Source organism: Fundulus heteroclitus, chromosome 6 (assembly GCF_011125445.2).
Source record: "Fundulus heteroclitus isolate FHET01 chromosome 6, MU-UCD_Fhet_4.1, whole genome shotgun sequence".
In the NCBI taxonomy this organism is placed as follows: Eukaryota; Metazoa; Chordata; class Actinopteri; order Cyprinodontiformes; family Fundulidae; genus Fundulus; species Fundulus heteroclitus.
This window is the reverse complement of record NC_046366.1, coordinates 25954298-25969478: the sequence shown is the minus strand read 5'-3', so window position 1 is coordinate 25969478 and position 15181 is coordinate 25954298. Positions and strand designations below refer to the sequence as shown.

The window sequence follows — 15181 nt, the reverse complement described above, 5'->3', positions numbered from 1 at the left end:
AAGCCGAAATAAGTGCATTCACAGACGAGGCCAAAAAAGCGCAACCTGCAGCTCACGAAATTAACAAACAACTTTAGAAAAAAACAGACCCAAAGTCAATTTTTTAATAAGCAGACTTGGCAACAATGCTTCTGCATCATATCTGGGAGATTTCGTACATTGCAGCACAGTCTCAGTCTTAGGTTATCCTGTGCGACTGTGCCACTAAAAAAACTAGCTTGGTGGTGATTTATTTATTACATGGGGTCCACAGATAAAGCTTATCCCATGTGAACAGGGCTAAAGTCTGGTCTTATATTCTGTTCAGATGCTCTTTCATGGCCTGAAACAGGACGTTTATGTTAGGAAAACCCTCCAGTGCGGCTGTATTAAAACAATTCTGCTAAAAAGAGTGGATTAAATTGCTCCACAGTGACGTGAAAGACTCGCAGGCGTTTATCGCGCACGCTTAATGCCACTTGTTGCTCCTATGGGTGACACAAGAAGCTTTTAGAGTTACCTCTTCTCATTGGAGCAAGGATGGTTTGAAAAGGTTTATGAAATCATTATTTGAAATGGTCTTTTTGTATTTATTCAGGTTATTTTTGACTGGTATAAACATTTGGATGATGATCTGAAACATTTAAGTGTGACGACATATATATATAAAAGAAAACAGAGGAAAATACGAATTGGAGTTTGATTCAAAATCCACCGTGAGGAGTTATTTTCCCAGTTTATGATTAACCGCCAAGAGCAAACTCTGCTTGGAAGGCGAACAAAAGATAATGGAGTCTGTAAGATAACATCACGTGTACCTTCAGACTGTTTTTTTCCCTACATTCAGGTGAAGCCCATGTTTGCCTCCCATTGGTCAGCCCTTGAAAAGGTATGACCCTTTTTCAGCCTCCTCCCTCCTAACGGCTGAAATCTGACACCGTGACATCACACGGGGTGGGTTTAGCTTGTTCCAGGCAGTCCCTGAACACCCCGCTCAGTGTGTGAACAAGCGTTGACTCTGAAGGATCTCTCCCCCGTAGCCACAGCTGGAAACCTATTGACGGGGAATACAGGGAGACGGGTTCCTCCCGGTTTAATGAAAACGGAATAACTGAGGAGGAACTGGAGACTACTTTCCCCTCTCTCTGTTTTTCCAAAGACATCACTCAGGGATAATCTTTTTTCTTTTTTTTTTTTCTTTTTGTGGATACTGCTGGATTTTCTTTCGTTGGATTTGGATTCTGTGTCTCCGTCCTGCTGGAATAAGTGCCTCAGAATAGGGAGGAATAAATAGGAGTTCTTTATAACTGGACGTACTGGACATGCATGGGTGAGTTTGAGCATTTTTTTTTACAACTTGAAATAAGTGAGGCACAGGTGCACTTCGTGAAACATGCTGACCTCTTTAAGGCGGTTTAAACTTTGTCGTCAAGAAATCCCTAACTCGCTGTTCAACACTTTTTCTAATAAAAGTAGCAAAATAAGTTGATGTGTTACACTTGAGAGGTCAGGTATTTTCTTACCACTCTTTTGTCTCCTTTACTTTTTGTCCCTGCTCATTCTTGCTTGTGAAGCCAAAACAATAGTTTAACCTCGTCTTGGCTTAGCTCTATTGGCTGGCTCTCTGGCAAATTGCCCTGTCTGGTGCAAGCCCTCCCCTATGTATTCAGAGGACTTTGAATAGGAGGGCCATAGAACGTCCCCTAGCTACCACTGCTAAAGGTGAGACACCCTGCCGTTTCCACCACATTAGACCCTGCTCTCTGAGGCCAAACAACCTGTTTTTCCAGTTGTCTTTATCTCCATTGGCAATCTTTGGGGGTAACGTTTCAGCGGCACAAATTCCAGTGTGGCGGAGACACCGAAAAGCTTTGAAATCCCAGATAATTGTAGAGGAGAACTTTTGGAAGTCATAAATTATGATTTCGTCTCGTCTAACTATATCCTGTAATTGATGTTTTTGTGATTTGCAGGTTTATTTTCTTTCATTGTAGGCACTTTTTTTTTTTCTTTTGAAGACCCTTCCTTGTTCACAAGTAATTTGCCAATTGTTGCACATAACTGTCGTTGCTTAACACAAGGCCTGGATGTCTGTGAGAAAATACCCCTTTTGCGTCTTGCCCTTTCCCACCAAAGCAGCCTCAAGCTTTCCAAAAACACAGTTTTTTTTGACATGTTTTTTTTTTTTTTTCTGTTTTGTTTGGCCTTTAACGGACGTTTTCTTCCCTGTAGGTCAGTTGTTCTGCAGTAAGAACATTTTTCCTCTTTCTTGTGTGTTTTTCTTTTCGGTTATTGTTTTCTTTTTTTTAGGTAACGATTCAGCAGCGCAACCGTTTCTTAACAGAGAGTGGTGTAACACCCACACAACCACCCCCCCCCCACACCCCCAAAACCTGATTTGAAACTCAAGACGGGGCCGTATGGTTGAAATGTCTGTTCAGCTGCCGGGTAGCAAAAACGAACACGGCTAAAAACTGTCCGCCATGACCATTTGTGCAAACGGAGCCAATCCAAGTCTGCGTGGCGTGACCTGGAGGTTGTCCTCCTTCACCTCCGCCATTCAGGCCACTGACCCGTCATTCCGATTGTTACGACCGGGCCTCGGCCGTTTTTCAGCAGTCAAGTTCCAGTCAAGTATTAAATGATTTGGACGCGTCTTAAGCAAGCCGCTCTGACTTTTTTTTTTATCAGCTGTATATTAGATTCACTTAGTAATGTGCAATACCTTGAAAACATGTCCCCACACATTCACTTTTAGTCACATTACGACTATAAAGCTTGACGTATTTTACTGGCACTTTGTGTGGGAGACCAATATAAAGTAGCGGGAAATTGTAAGGTTGTGAAAAAAGTATGCATAGTTTAAAAAAAAAGCTTATAGTCTGGTCACATATAGACATTTAATTTGGTTAGGGTTATGGGACAGGACTTTGACTAGGACATTCTAAGATGAATACATTTCAATCTAAACCATTTCACTGTAGCTTGAAGTCCAGAGTCATTTTCTTGCTGGAAGGAGAATTTCTTTCTCATCTTAAGTCTTTTGCAGTCTCTGACATGCCTTTTTTTGAGAAATTCCCAGTTTTTAATTAAATCCATCCTCCCATGTTCTCTGACCAACTTTATTGTAATAACAAAAAGCACCCCCCCCCCCCCCCCCCCCCCCCCCCCCCGCACGATGCTGCCATCACCATGTTTCATGGTGGTGATAGTGAGTTCAGGGTGACCTGCAGTGTTAGTTTTCTTCCTTTTAGTCATCCTTTAGCTCAACGGTGCTGAAACCTTAAGTTCATTTGAAACAAGGCTAAACACCTATTTGCTTTTGAATGTTGAGTGAAACGTCATTACATAAAGTTTGTAGTCCAACTTATCTTGACCTGCTGCTTTTACTATTCCTCTGCAATATTCTTTCTTTTCTTATGTTCTATTCATGTACAACACTTTGAACTGTCCTGTTACTGAAATGTGCTATACAAATAAACTTGCCTTGTCTTGCCTTGCTATCAGCTGCTGAAGAAAAGCATTGACTGATGCTCCCAGCACCATGCTTTTCTCAGTTTCGGTGTACGACCAAAACTCTTGGTGGGTTTGCTGTTGGGCCGTACTGTTTCCACTGTCAAAGTTTGGGATATTGTTTTATCTCTGATCTGTCGGCCGCGTTCCTTGATCTTTACTATTCTGTCTGTTCACAGACGTTTTCTGAAACACCTTAGAGGTCTTCACAGAAGTTTTATTTATGATGAAACTGAATTACACTCAAGAGGACTGTACTCCCTATTAGTTGCTGGAAGTTTTTTGGGCTGTGTTTCATATAGGGCTATCAGTGTGAAGGGAGCTTAATACAAAAGCATGCTACACTGTCCAGATTTTTATTAAAAAATTTTGAATTTATTGTATCATCTTACTTCCACTTCACAATCATGCACTACTTTGTGTTGATCTATCACATAAAGTTCCAATAAAATACTTTGGAGCTTGTGGTTTTGAGCAATGCATTTGCAAGGGACTGTATATTATATTGTTTTGTTGTGAAGCACTTGAGGTCGACGTCTTTCTCTCTAAATAGATTATCCTTAAAGGAACAATCAGTCAGTCGACATCCTTCCACCACCATCACCACCACTGGATTCTTCAAAAGTAATTATGAGGCGAGCGTATGGATTTTTCCGAAGAACTTGATTTCACATCATCAGTAATCTGGGTGATGTGCAATGGGCTGCCGAGGCATGAGGAATCTCCTCAATCGCTTTCTTTCCAGCCCCAACATGCAAGACGATGCTTACAATCACAGATCAATGGCGGTGACGGCGACTGTGTCGGCTATCCGTGACACAGTCGCCATAAATAAAGACCTGCTCGCCTTTTGTTGAATTAATACAGCTCAAAGCTTTGATGCAGATTTCGAGTGCGGAGTTTAAAATGTCAGCAGTGGGCGTTTAAAAAAAATAAAAAAATAGAAAAGATATTTCAGCGTATGCGTCAGGAATTGTTCCTCGATGTTGACGGGGGTCATAGGTCGTCGTTTCATGACGACAACGCCTAATTGTCAATCTGGCGTCGGGTACTAAATAACATGTTTACACAGCTCCACTTTTGTGAGTCTGGCGTGCATAATGTGTGATGTCAATCAGCGGCCACCGCCGTGTGATGTGTCAGTGGCTGCTGACAGTCGCTTTTTCGGGTTTCAGTTGTGACACCTCTTTCTTTCATTCGGCCTTTCATTCATTTCGACAGGTGCTGACGGGAAGGTTTGGAAATAAAAGGCCATCTTTACCACTGCAGTCATCAGTGTTTTGACAAGACTTCTTTTCTCAGCTGCCCCTAGCAGTGAGCTCATTTGATAGAACTAGGTCTACACCTCTCCTCTGACTCCCATATAAGTTTGATAAACACTGTATTAGGGTTTTTGACACAAGATCCGATCTAAATTAGAAGACGTGTTTATTTTGGGTGAGGTGGTGTTATTTTTGTTGCTTGTAAGCAGGACAGCTTTAAGCACAAAATCTCTTTAAAGAAATTTCAAATCTTCCTTCTGTCCCTTTAGTTTTGCGTTAAATGTTTTAGTGGGGTTTTTGTTGCCAGTGCATCCTTTATGGGCAGTCGTAGAAAACCGGCAGATGTCTGGTTTTTTGCTCATGGCCTTGCACCTTTCATTTAAACCGTAACTTTGCGTTTCTCCAAGGGAAACCAGATCCACTTTGTCAGTCAGGACATTTCCCTCTGCACAAAACTCATTTCAATTCCACATTATCCAATTATGCCTCAGTGTTGATTGAAATGCCTCCATTTCCAAGGGCAGCTGTTTTTTTTTTTTTTTTGGTATGTTTCATATGTGATAAGGCTAGGCCTATATTTCTGTATGTGATCTGTGCAGTGGTGCTGGTTGGGAGTATATAGTGAGCATGAAAAAAAAACTATTGTGCTTTAAATTGTGCTATTCTGTGAAAACTGCAAAAAGAGAAATCTTTTGTTTTGCTTTGTTTCTTGGTACTTTTTTGAGTGACTTTGAATTTTTAATCTCTCCTTTTGGATACACTGTTCATATTTTAGAATGTAGATAAATTTTCCTTCTCAGTTATGTTAAAGTAAAACGAAATGCTGTCTAAGTACAGTAGCTTTGGCTACATTCCCACTCCAGGTCTTAATTATCAATTCTGATTTTTTTCTGAAATCTGATTTTTTTTTTGCGAGGTCGTTCCCATTACTTTTAAAATGTTGCCTTTCTCTGACTCCAGTGGGAACTGTTTGCAGCTGCAAACTGACCCGCATGCGTAAAAGAACAATATTAATGGCTTTACGCAGCCTGCTTTGGTCCAGCAAACATGGAAGAAACAGGTTTTATGGATTAAAGTCTCGAATGAAAGCCATTTATTGTGTCAGCGGGTGCTGAGGGGGAAATAAAAAGAAAGTGAAACTCTGCCATTTTACAAGGTTTTGGCTAAACAGAGGTCAGTTTGGCTACAGAGATGCATCCAGGACTGGTGGGGCAGGGATTTTAGCAACATCAGAGAGACAGAGTTCATTCATAACTTTTGGATGTCGAGGGCAACCTTCAATAATATCAGTGCCTCTCATCTTGACTCCAAAGGCAGGACACGCGGCACAATAATTTTTATCGCCTTGCAATGGGGGCAGATTACAAAGCCCTGCCCCTGCTGAAATGTGATAGAATGGATTGCAACAAGTAAAAAACTTGTCAGCATTGCAAAGTCCTCCATGTGCAGAACTGTATATGAATCTTGCACGGCCATGCTTTATGTCCCTCATCCAAACGGTTCCTATGCAAGCCATTTTGAGTAGAAGTTTTCCTGAAGTCTAAAATCTTGCTGTCCCTCCGCTGAGCAATGCCGTGGCAGGCAGCTGCCGCCTGTCTTGCTAATGCTAACTGCTATCACCTCCAGCTTCTGCTGGCGCAAAGTTGTGACGCGTGTCGCCTTGCTGGTTCCCACTGGAGTCACATGCAAACAGATCAGATACGAATCGGATTCAGGACCACATACGGAAGTGGCTCATATGTGACTTGAAAAAATCCGATTTGGGCCAGATTTGAGTGTTCCCACTGCTTCTAAAACATCTGTCCCGGTCACAAAAAAATTGATTCGGGTCACATTTTCCTGCAGCGAGAACGGGGCCTTTGAGACCTTACAAACTGGCACCCTTCAAAGTTATTTCAAAGCAATGTTGGGAGCTCAGTCTGCCCCTAATTAAATATACTGTCAAACAGTTAGGTTTGAAGAAAAAAAATGTTATTTAAAAACTGCAGTTCTTGCACTAATCAGGTTGATCTTATTACTGCTCCACTTCTGACCAGCATTATTACTTTGATGTGCACACATAAGCACGTCACCAGAATAGCCTATTTTTTATTTGCATGCCACCCAGTGGTCGTGCAAGCGTCACTTTCCGTCATATAATCAGTCCATGTTTTACTTCTGAAAGCTTGACTGCACTACCGTCATGTTGCTTTCAAAGTTTTATTAAAATTACAACTTCAAATCCTAGGGGTAACTACAAGCTAAAGCTACATGTGAAGTGGTTGGAAGGGAAGCTAATACTAACATAGAAATCAGACTTCAGGTGATTCTGCAGTCAGAGATGTTCTTATTCATTTGGCTCAGACACCAAGAAAAAAATTGTTGAAGCTAAGGCTAATTATCAGGGCTTATGCATACAAGAGGAATGTTTGAAAGGGTTTGTTATTGATTAAATGCAATCAGAAGGCGTTTTGTTCTGGCAGACAAAAATGTAAAAATGAAAAACGCGCTTTAAATAAGCACTTTCTTACTTGCTTAACTGTACGCTTTCAAACAGCTGCAGTTACCTTGGTGGTCTGAATGTTGACTTCCTATTCGAGCCATCTGTATTAGCCGTGGCAAAAACAATTGGCAGCATGTATTCTCTCACTTCTGCTTTTGGGTATAAATTGACAATTCCAGTTGTTTCAAAACTTCCCCTTTTTACTTCTCATGTTCGCTTTATAGATGATCTTTGCAGAAAAAGTCCTCACATATTCCCGTGAAAAAAGGTTGTTTTTAACCAGGAAATACTTCTTGTAGCTTTGTAGTTTATTGCTTACACTGCATCCAGACAACACATTGTCATCCATATATGGTGTACTTACTTCCTGTTTCGGAAAAAGGGTGGCTAGAAAGGCATTTTTGCTGGCAAAAAATGCTTTCAATATCTGTTTACAAAAAAGATGTCTGTTTTGAAAAGCAATGGTTAAGATGTTTTTTTTTTTTTTCTTATTTGACATACTGTCAATATCTATGTTTTATGGATTCAAAGTGTGATGATTTTTAGCAGCAATAAAAAGATAAAATTAAAGCTTTGCTGGATTCATTCATAGTTCTGTACTCAAAAGTATAATCAAGTGATTTATCCAATCGCATTCACCAGCACCCTTGTTTGCTCGGGCTTCTGATTTCTTAAAAATGCCATGCTTAAACCTGACATTCCACTTCATTACTTCACCAACCCTCCTGTCCCTTCCTTTATCAGCCCACACATGTCACTTCTAATGGAATAATAAGCCTTCACACTTATTCGTACTCTTGCATCCGAGCGCGCTGCTTTTGTATTCTCGGCTGTGTGCTTTATCCTCAAACATAGGGCAATGTCTCTTCCTCTCGCAGAATTCTCAATTCCCCGGCTTGTTTTGTGAAGATGGATGGAGATTCATTTGGTTTCATTATAACGCCTGACTTATTTATGGCCTGCCTGTGCAGCGCCTCTCGGCCCACTGTGGCCTGGTAAAGATGCTGGGGGCTGTGGCGTTGATGAAACATTCCTGTGTCCGGGGGGGTGGGGGGGTTTTTGCGACGATGGGGGTGTTTCTCCAAGGGAAGCGCTGCTTGTTGAAGGGAGGGCAGAGAGGTGACCGAACAAGAACCATGGACAAGGCCACCAAAATCTAATTCCACTAGCCCTGCCTAGCTACAGCAGTCCTCTTTTAAAGCCTTTAAAGTCTCACACTGCTACGGGGTGGGCTGTTAAGTGAAACCTCACAATGCGGTCAGGCCTTATTAAAGCATTCGCAATAAAAAGTAAATCAGCCGTTGCAGAAAGTCACCCTTAAACACGCTTTAGTGTTTAACTTGTGCACTGTTTTGAGTTCTGCGGCAGCAATCCCAAACCTTTATCTTGTAGACCCCCCCCCTCTACCCTTTCCAAGGCGCTCCAGCCTTGGAGATTACTGCTTCACAACCCTGGAGCAGGGATGCTGTCTGCCTGGTAATTTAATGGCTAATCCCCTGCCTCTTCCCTACAAATCTCTTCCCTGATAAAGGGGTTGCTTCTGCATTAGTAAACATGGGAGTCTTGGCATCCTTGGCTTAAAATAAGACAAGAGGACCAGTTTGGGAAGACAGCTAACCAGTCTCCTTTGCAGACTTTGCATTTTATGTTGCCACGTCGAGCATTTATTTATGCCACCCAAATGCCTTCAGATTTGCTTAAATTATGCGTCATGCTTTTTTTTTCGCACTTATTGGTAAGGAGATTCCTAATTCCCTTGGCTCAGCGTCTCATGGGGTTAGTAGTTATATGGTTTGATGTTGAGCTGGGACTGCCTCAGAGTGTTGTGCGTTAAAGGGAGATCCCTGTTCATTGTTAATTTACATTTATTAGCTTTCTGACCCAAATAAGTTATTCGAATGATTTCCATGACTAGACATGATGCCTCACTTAAAAGGAATTTGCTTTCTCAGATCTCCTTTTGCAGGCTGAAGCCTGGGTGCTGTATGGGAAACTGCTAAAGAGACCAAACATGACAAGAAAGTAGGCTATAGTCCTCATGGGAGCTTTAGGAGGTTATTAGCTTAGGACATCTGCATAATTTCTGCCTCCTGGTTGGCGGTTCGCCTCCTGTGATTGACGAAGAACTAAGCCTGAAGTTTTAAAACCCGTCCAAAAAAGCTCATTTAAGGTGAACGGATTGTTGAAAGACAGCATTAGACCAGCCTGTGGAATGACTGCTGCATTTGCTGCAATGGGTTGTCATTTGTTGACCTGACAGAGACACTTTCCACACCGGGGTGGATCTGATGAGGTGATTGACGGGCTCCTGTACTGACATGTCTTTCTCTGTGCGGAACAGCCTGTTGTTCAGCCTAATCGGCCTCAGAAACTACGATGACATGTCAAAAAGAGGCTAGGCAGTTCTCTCTTCTTTGAGTGCCTTGAAAAGTTCAGGGCAGTGCTAAAGGGCTGCATTTTGTCACGTTGCAGCCACAGACCTTAGTACGTTTTATTTCGATTTCATATGATATACTAACACAAAGTAGTGCATAATTATGTAGCAAAGAAAGGATTATATATAGGCTTTTTATTTTTTATTTAAAAAAGTCTGTGTGACATGCAGCTTCTCTTAATATGATAGCCTTAAATAAATCAAGTGGAAAAAGTGCTTCTAGAAGTTACCTAATTATTAAATAGAATCCTCCTATGTGCAATTTATTAATTAATTTGATGAGAGAAGCAGCCTAGAGGCCCGAAGTAACCCCACAGCTCCAGTAGGAGCATTTCTCAATAGTGCATTCGACGAATCTGGTTTTCCTGGAAGAGAAAAAAGATTCCAAGATTCTCGAAGATTGGTCAGATGAGAGCAAAGTTTTTTGCTAGACCCCATATCAGGATGTATTTGTGGAAGAATATGAAAGCGCTACATCAGTTTGAGCACATAATCCCCATTTTGAAACATGTGGGATACTTTTTTTTCGCTGGAACAGAAAAGTTGGGTGGGGTTGAGCAGAAGATTGATGGAGTTGCATACAGGACAATACTCGAAGATAATCTGTTACATCATAATTATACAATATTTTGTGGTAGTCTTCCCTTTAAAATCCCAATGAAGTTCATCGAAGGTTTTAATAGGACAAATTATGAAAAAGTTCAGGGCCTTTGCTACTTTCACAAGTCACTGTAGCTACCAAGTTGTTCCAAAAACCTTTGGTCTGTTTGAAAATCTGCTGTTGATTTAGACTTTTCTTTATTCATTTATCTGGGCTTCAAAACATCTAAAGCAACCTTACTGAAACACTTTTTTTTCTCCATGAATGATGATTGTTTTAATAAAGATAACATCCCTGGCATCTTTTTCCTATAATTAGTTATTAATTTAGAAGCAGTCTTTTCAGATCTGAATCCTGGCTTTGCCTGATTGGATGTATTTTCACAGAATATTTGGAAGAGCTCTTGCCAAGATTTCTTTTATGAAGTGATTTGTCAAGCAAAGTATTTGATGAGTCATTCAAATCTCAAGAGCTCAGAATGAACCCAGATTTTCTTTGGCTATATTTTTTTTAACGTGTGCGTAAGAGCAGAAAGTGTGTGCGCGTCTGGTGAGTGAAGGCACTGAGCAATGACTCTTTATTGATGGTAATTGATAGTCTGGAGGCAGGTAGTTCAAATCTGTACAGAGGAGAGAATAAGCATAAATGTGTCCGACAAGCATAACAAGAATGAAAAGCAATGAGTTAAGTGTTGAATATTGTAGAGGCTTTATATAGGAAGTGGTATGATAGAGACCTTTGCAGAGAATTTTAGTTTCTTGAATATTGTGCAGAATTAAATGTACAGTGCTGCTGCTGCTGCTGCTTTCCTTAAAAATATCTCCCTTGTCACTGGTGTGCATCTGCTGCTAGCATTAAATATAGTGCAGCTGCTTAGGTGTGGCTCTTGGTTCTTCTGAAGCTCATCTATCAGGTTGATGGAGTGAATTTCAGTTCTATGACTTGCCCAGGGAGACCATAGAAGAAGATGGAGCAAGAGTGAGGAGAGGGCCAGAGAGATTGGTCCCAGAGAGAGATTCATAGGTGGTAATGAGGACGTCGGTGATGTGCAGGTCAGCGTGTTGTGGCTCCGGCCTGTCAGTATAATGGACCTTGCCAGTCAGCTGGCAATCGATTGCGCCACAGACAACCTCGTCGGCCCGTTGTTCTGCACTCCTCCTGTCTGTCATGCTGCCATGCGGAGATTGAGGACAAAGCAGAATCTCCCCTCAGACGACAGATGTGGTGTCCAGATACTTTCTCATTACCTGAGAGGTTGGACTGGGGTGAGGTGTTGAGGAAAACGTGGGTTTAACTTCACAATTTCTGCCAATGTAAGCTCAAGAGGCAACCGGAGTTATTCCAGTTTACTCTTGCCTGTGGCAATTCAACACAAGTCGGCATTCAGTGGGTTACGCATGTTTATCAATGAGGTATGGCGGCTGTTATTACTTTTAATAGGGCTAAAATTAAATCTTGAGAGACAAGACCTCAAGAAATAGAAAATGATAATATAGTTGCATGTCGTGCTTACTTCTTAGCTCTAAACTTTAATTTTTACATAAGAAGGACCCGGTGCTTGACTTGACCCGTTATGTTAAGCGGAATGTCATAATGGCTGACAATACCCAGCAATGTTTGTCTTGAAGATGCCCCAACAAGTTGTAAATTACTTGTATAGCAGCATTTTTGCTTAGCTAGTAGAGAAACAGCCAAAAAATGATTTGTAAGCACTGTAAGAAAATATTCCCATGCACTGGCACTAACTAACATCCTGTTGAGATGAAAGAGTTGGCATAAAAACCTGATTTCTAAGAACTTTGAGGGTACTATGACTGGCTTGACCCATAACCATTAATGAGGGTAAACTCAGCATCTGCTTCAAAGCGCTAAACTCAAGGATTATTTTATTTTTCACAGAACCTAAAAGCAAAAGATATCAACTGATTTGTAGCTACCTATCAGTTCTGAAACAAAGCACTATTTTAACCGCCGTGTGACAGCCTCAAGAGACCGACGTTTCAACTTTACTTTTTTGTTCTTTTGGCCATCAGTCTGTTTTTTTAATTAATAATACATTTTCTTTGTATAGCGCTTTACCAGATACTCAAATACGCTTTACAGAGGTGTACCATTAAAAACGAAAACACAACATAACATATGAAAACGCATAGCTGAGGCAAATTCGTATTTGACAGCCGTCTTGAATGGTTGGTATGACTAGAGAAGCGCTATGTAGGTTCAGCCGATTTAGCTGTGCTTTAAAATCCAAAACATTTGCACTGGACAGGAATTTTTCAGCCTGAAAAGAGAAAACCCTGTGTAATATCCATGGAATTTTACTTGTGAAAACGTAGGACTACCTCAGAGTGCCTGAGGAATTAAATTCTTGGTTTTGGCCAAAATCTTGTTAAAATCCTATCTCTCTTGGTCCTGAGAAGCTAGCGTTGCGTGCAGCCTCATATCTTATGCGCTTAATATATTGTTACACCCTTAATAATAATACTAATAATAATGATTATTATAATCATTGATGCTTCTAGTAACTGACTTTTAGTTGCTTGAGTTTATGGCGACAGAGCTGATATATAGAGATAAATTTCAACCAGACTCAAAGCAGGCACAGACTTTATTGAATGATTGATCGAATTTTATTTATTGTTATTTTTTTACCTGGCTCTAAATGTGTATGCTTCCACCATTACAAGTGAGTATTTTAGCATTACGATTAATCGACTTAATTAGTCTAAAGTGGGTGAACTGCAACTTTTGGCACACAGTCCAAGTTATCAGCCTAGAACTTTGACGCTCAATACAAACTAATAGTCACAGGTTCACAGGCTATTGAGAAAAACGTCAAACATCATGACATTCATATAACTCATCCACCTGCATTGTTTATCATATCTTCTCACGGTACAATTAAAGGCCTGATTCAGCACTAATCAGGGACAGGCAGACCCGGTTAGCTTAAAGCTGGCATCTTTATAATTTATCACTCTGTACAGTGAGATTGCTCCAGTTTTATGAACACGACCTAAGCTGAGAGTTCCTGCTTTTCTTGCTATTCTATCCTCTGGCCTTTGCCAAATTCAAACTCATCTATTTTACATTTTAAATCCTTAGTCCTCCTGAGAGCAGTGGAGATATATGCTTCCATCTGCTCCAACAGGCTGGCTCATGGCTTAGACAGGGTAAAAGACAGAGAGAGGAGGCTTGGTCAGGAAAGGGGAGAGAGAGAGAGAGAGAGAAAGAGAGAGAGAGGAAAAAGCAAGAGGATGGAGGGAAACACAGACTGACAGAAAGACAGAATAGCTTATTAGGATCTGCCTCTTTTCACTAGTTAGACAGGGACTGAGAGGGTATCTGTCTGGAATAGAAGCCACAGACATGGACAGGAGTTGGATTAGGACCTCTGGGATCCTCTTTGCAATAACAGCTAATGCATGTTGAATATGTTAGGTTTTAACTGTGTCCACGAGGACAAGCCGCCTTGGTTTTCTTTGTGTAAATAATGGACTTTTTGGTGAAATAAGGTGGATCTCTTTGCAGCAAGTGCTAAGGTTTTCCACTACCATTTTTCACATAAAGAGGTGCTCCTTTCTAAATAGAGCGTTGCGTAGGGCCACATGCTGTAAGGTACAATGTTTCTGTTTCCCACCTCAAATGGCAGGTTTTATAGGAGGGGCTTTTCCAAGCCTTCACCGAGTTTGTCTAACCCTTCCCTGAGTCAATATTAAGCTTGTGCCTCTGTACCTCAGACCACAATGGGCTGCTTTTCTATGTGCATTTTGCATGCCCTGTTGCAAAGTGAAATAACGCGTTGTGTCAACATACTGTTTCTTCTGAGCTCTCGCACCAACTAAAGACAAACATTCAATGCAGTGTGAGAAATGTTGTACATCCTGTGTCATAAACTGAGTGCAGTCTACAGCTAACTCTCCTCACGCCTGTGTCTGTCTGTGCTTTTATTACCTGAGAGTATATTGTGGCTGACAAAGCAGATATCTCCGGAGCGAATTTGCATTTAACAGATGTAGTGAGATAAGGAACCGCTTGTCGGATTGCAGTCAGACAAGCACAGGCCATCTTACAGGAGTATATGTGTGACTGTTTTTAAGACTGATGTAGAAGTCTCAAACCTCCATGAAAAGACCACATTGAATATCGCTATAAGGACTTTTGATTCTTATTTTCTCAATAGATGTATACATTTGCAGACGAAGGAGTGTTAATCCGTTTTCTTTCGGGACCGAACATTTAGTTTTTAATGTCATTTAGTTTAGTCATAATGAACTAATCCTTAGTAATTTAGGGACACTAAATCTTACTAAATTCTAAGTGAACTAAATTATATGTAGATTTAGTCCATGAAAACATTAACATATAGGAATGGATACTTTTGGGGCCTCTTGCATATTTATAGAAAATATATTCCTTCCCAACAACGTGAAATATTTATCCAAGGATGGATTTGGATTTAAACTGTTTTTTTTTTTGTTGTTTTTTTTTACATAGACACTGGTTAGACTGGATCTCTATCCAATATTTTGGTTTCATTTTTGTTAACAATAATGTTGATTTGATCATAGTTCTAGTTTTGTTTTGTTTTTTCTAAAATATGCATGTGACAAAAACTATATCAAAAATATTCTGTCAACAAGCTGGTGTAAAGAGACCTAATGGCAAGAGATTTTGTTATATTAAATTATGAAAGGGAAGTTTATGTGATGAGTCTTGTTGCTGTCATAGAATAAAGCTTTTTTAAAACAGGAAATTCAGTGGTTCCTTTGGGTACCCTGTTGACACGGTCGACAAGCACTCCACCCCAAAATCTACTTTGATAGAAATATAAAACATAAACTGTCAGTTAAATCTACAATGAATATTTTATGGAGGATCGTTTATAAAGCTAATAAAGGAGAGTGACT

General features: G+C 40.6%; 1 protein-coding gene across 22 annotated transcripts in view; it reads left to right on the top strand.

The window, feature by feature from the left end:
* The window catches only part of LOC105931007 (protein tyrosine phosphatase receptor type F), a 280629-nt gene that overhangs the window by 76222 nt on the left and 189226 nt on the right, over positions 1-15181 (top strand). The window contains exon 1 of one of the 22 annotated variants that reach the window (XM_036138430.1): positions 982-1309. The exons of the other annotated variants lie outside the window; for them this stretch is intronic. The gene's annotated coding sequence lies outside the window, so the exon portion shown is untranslated. Of the gene's footprint in view, positions 1-981; positions 1310-15181 lie in introns of those variants that run through there. 22 annotated transcript variants of the gene reach the window in all.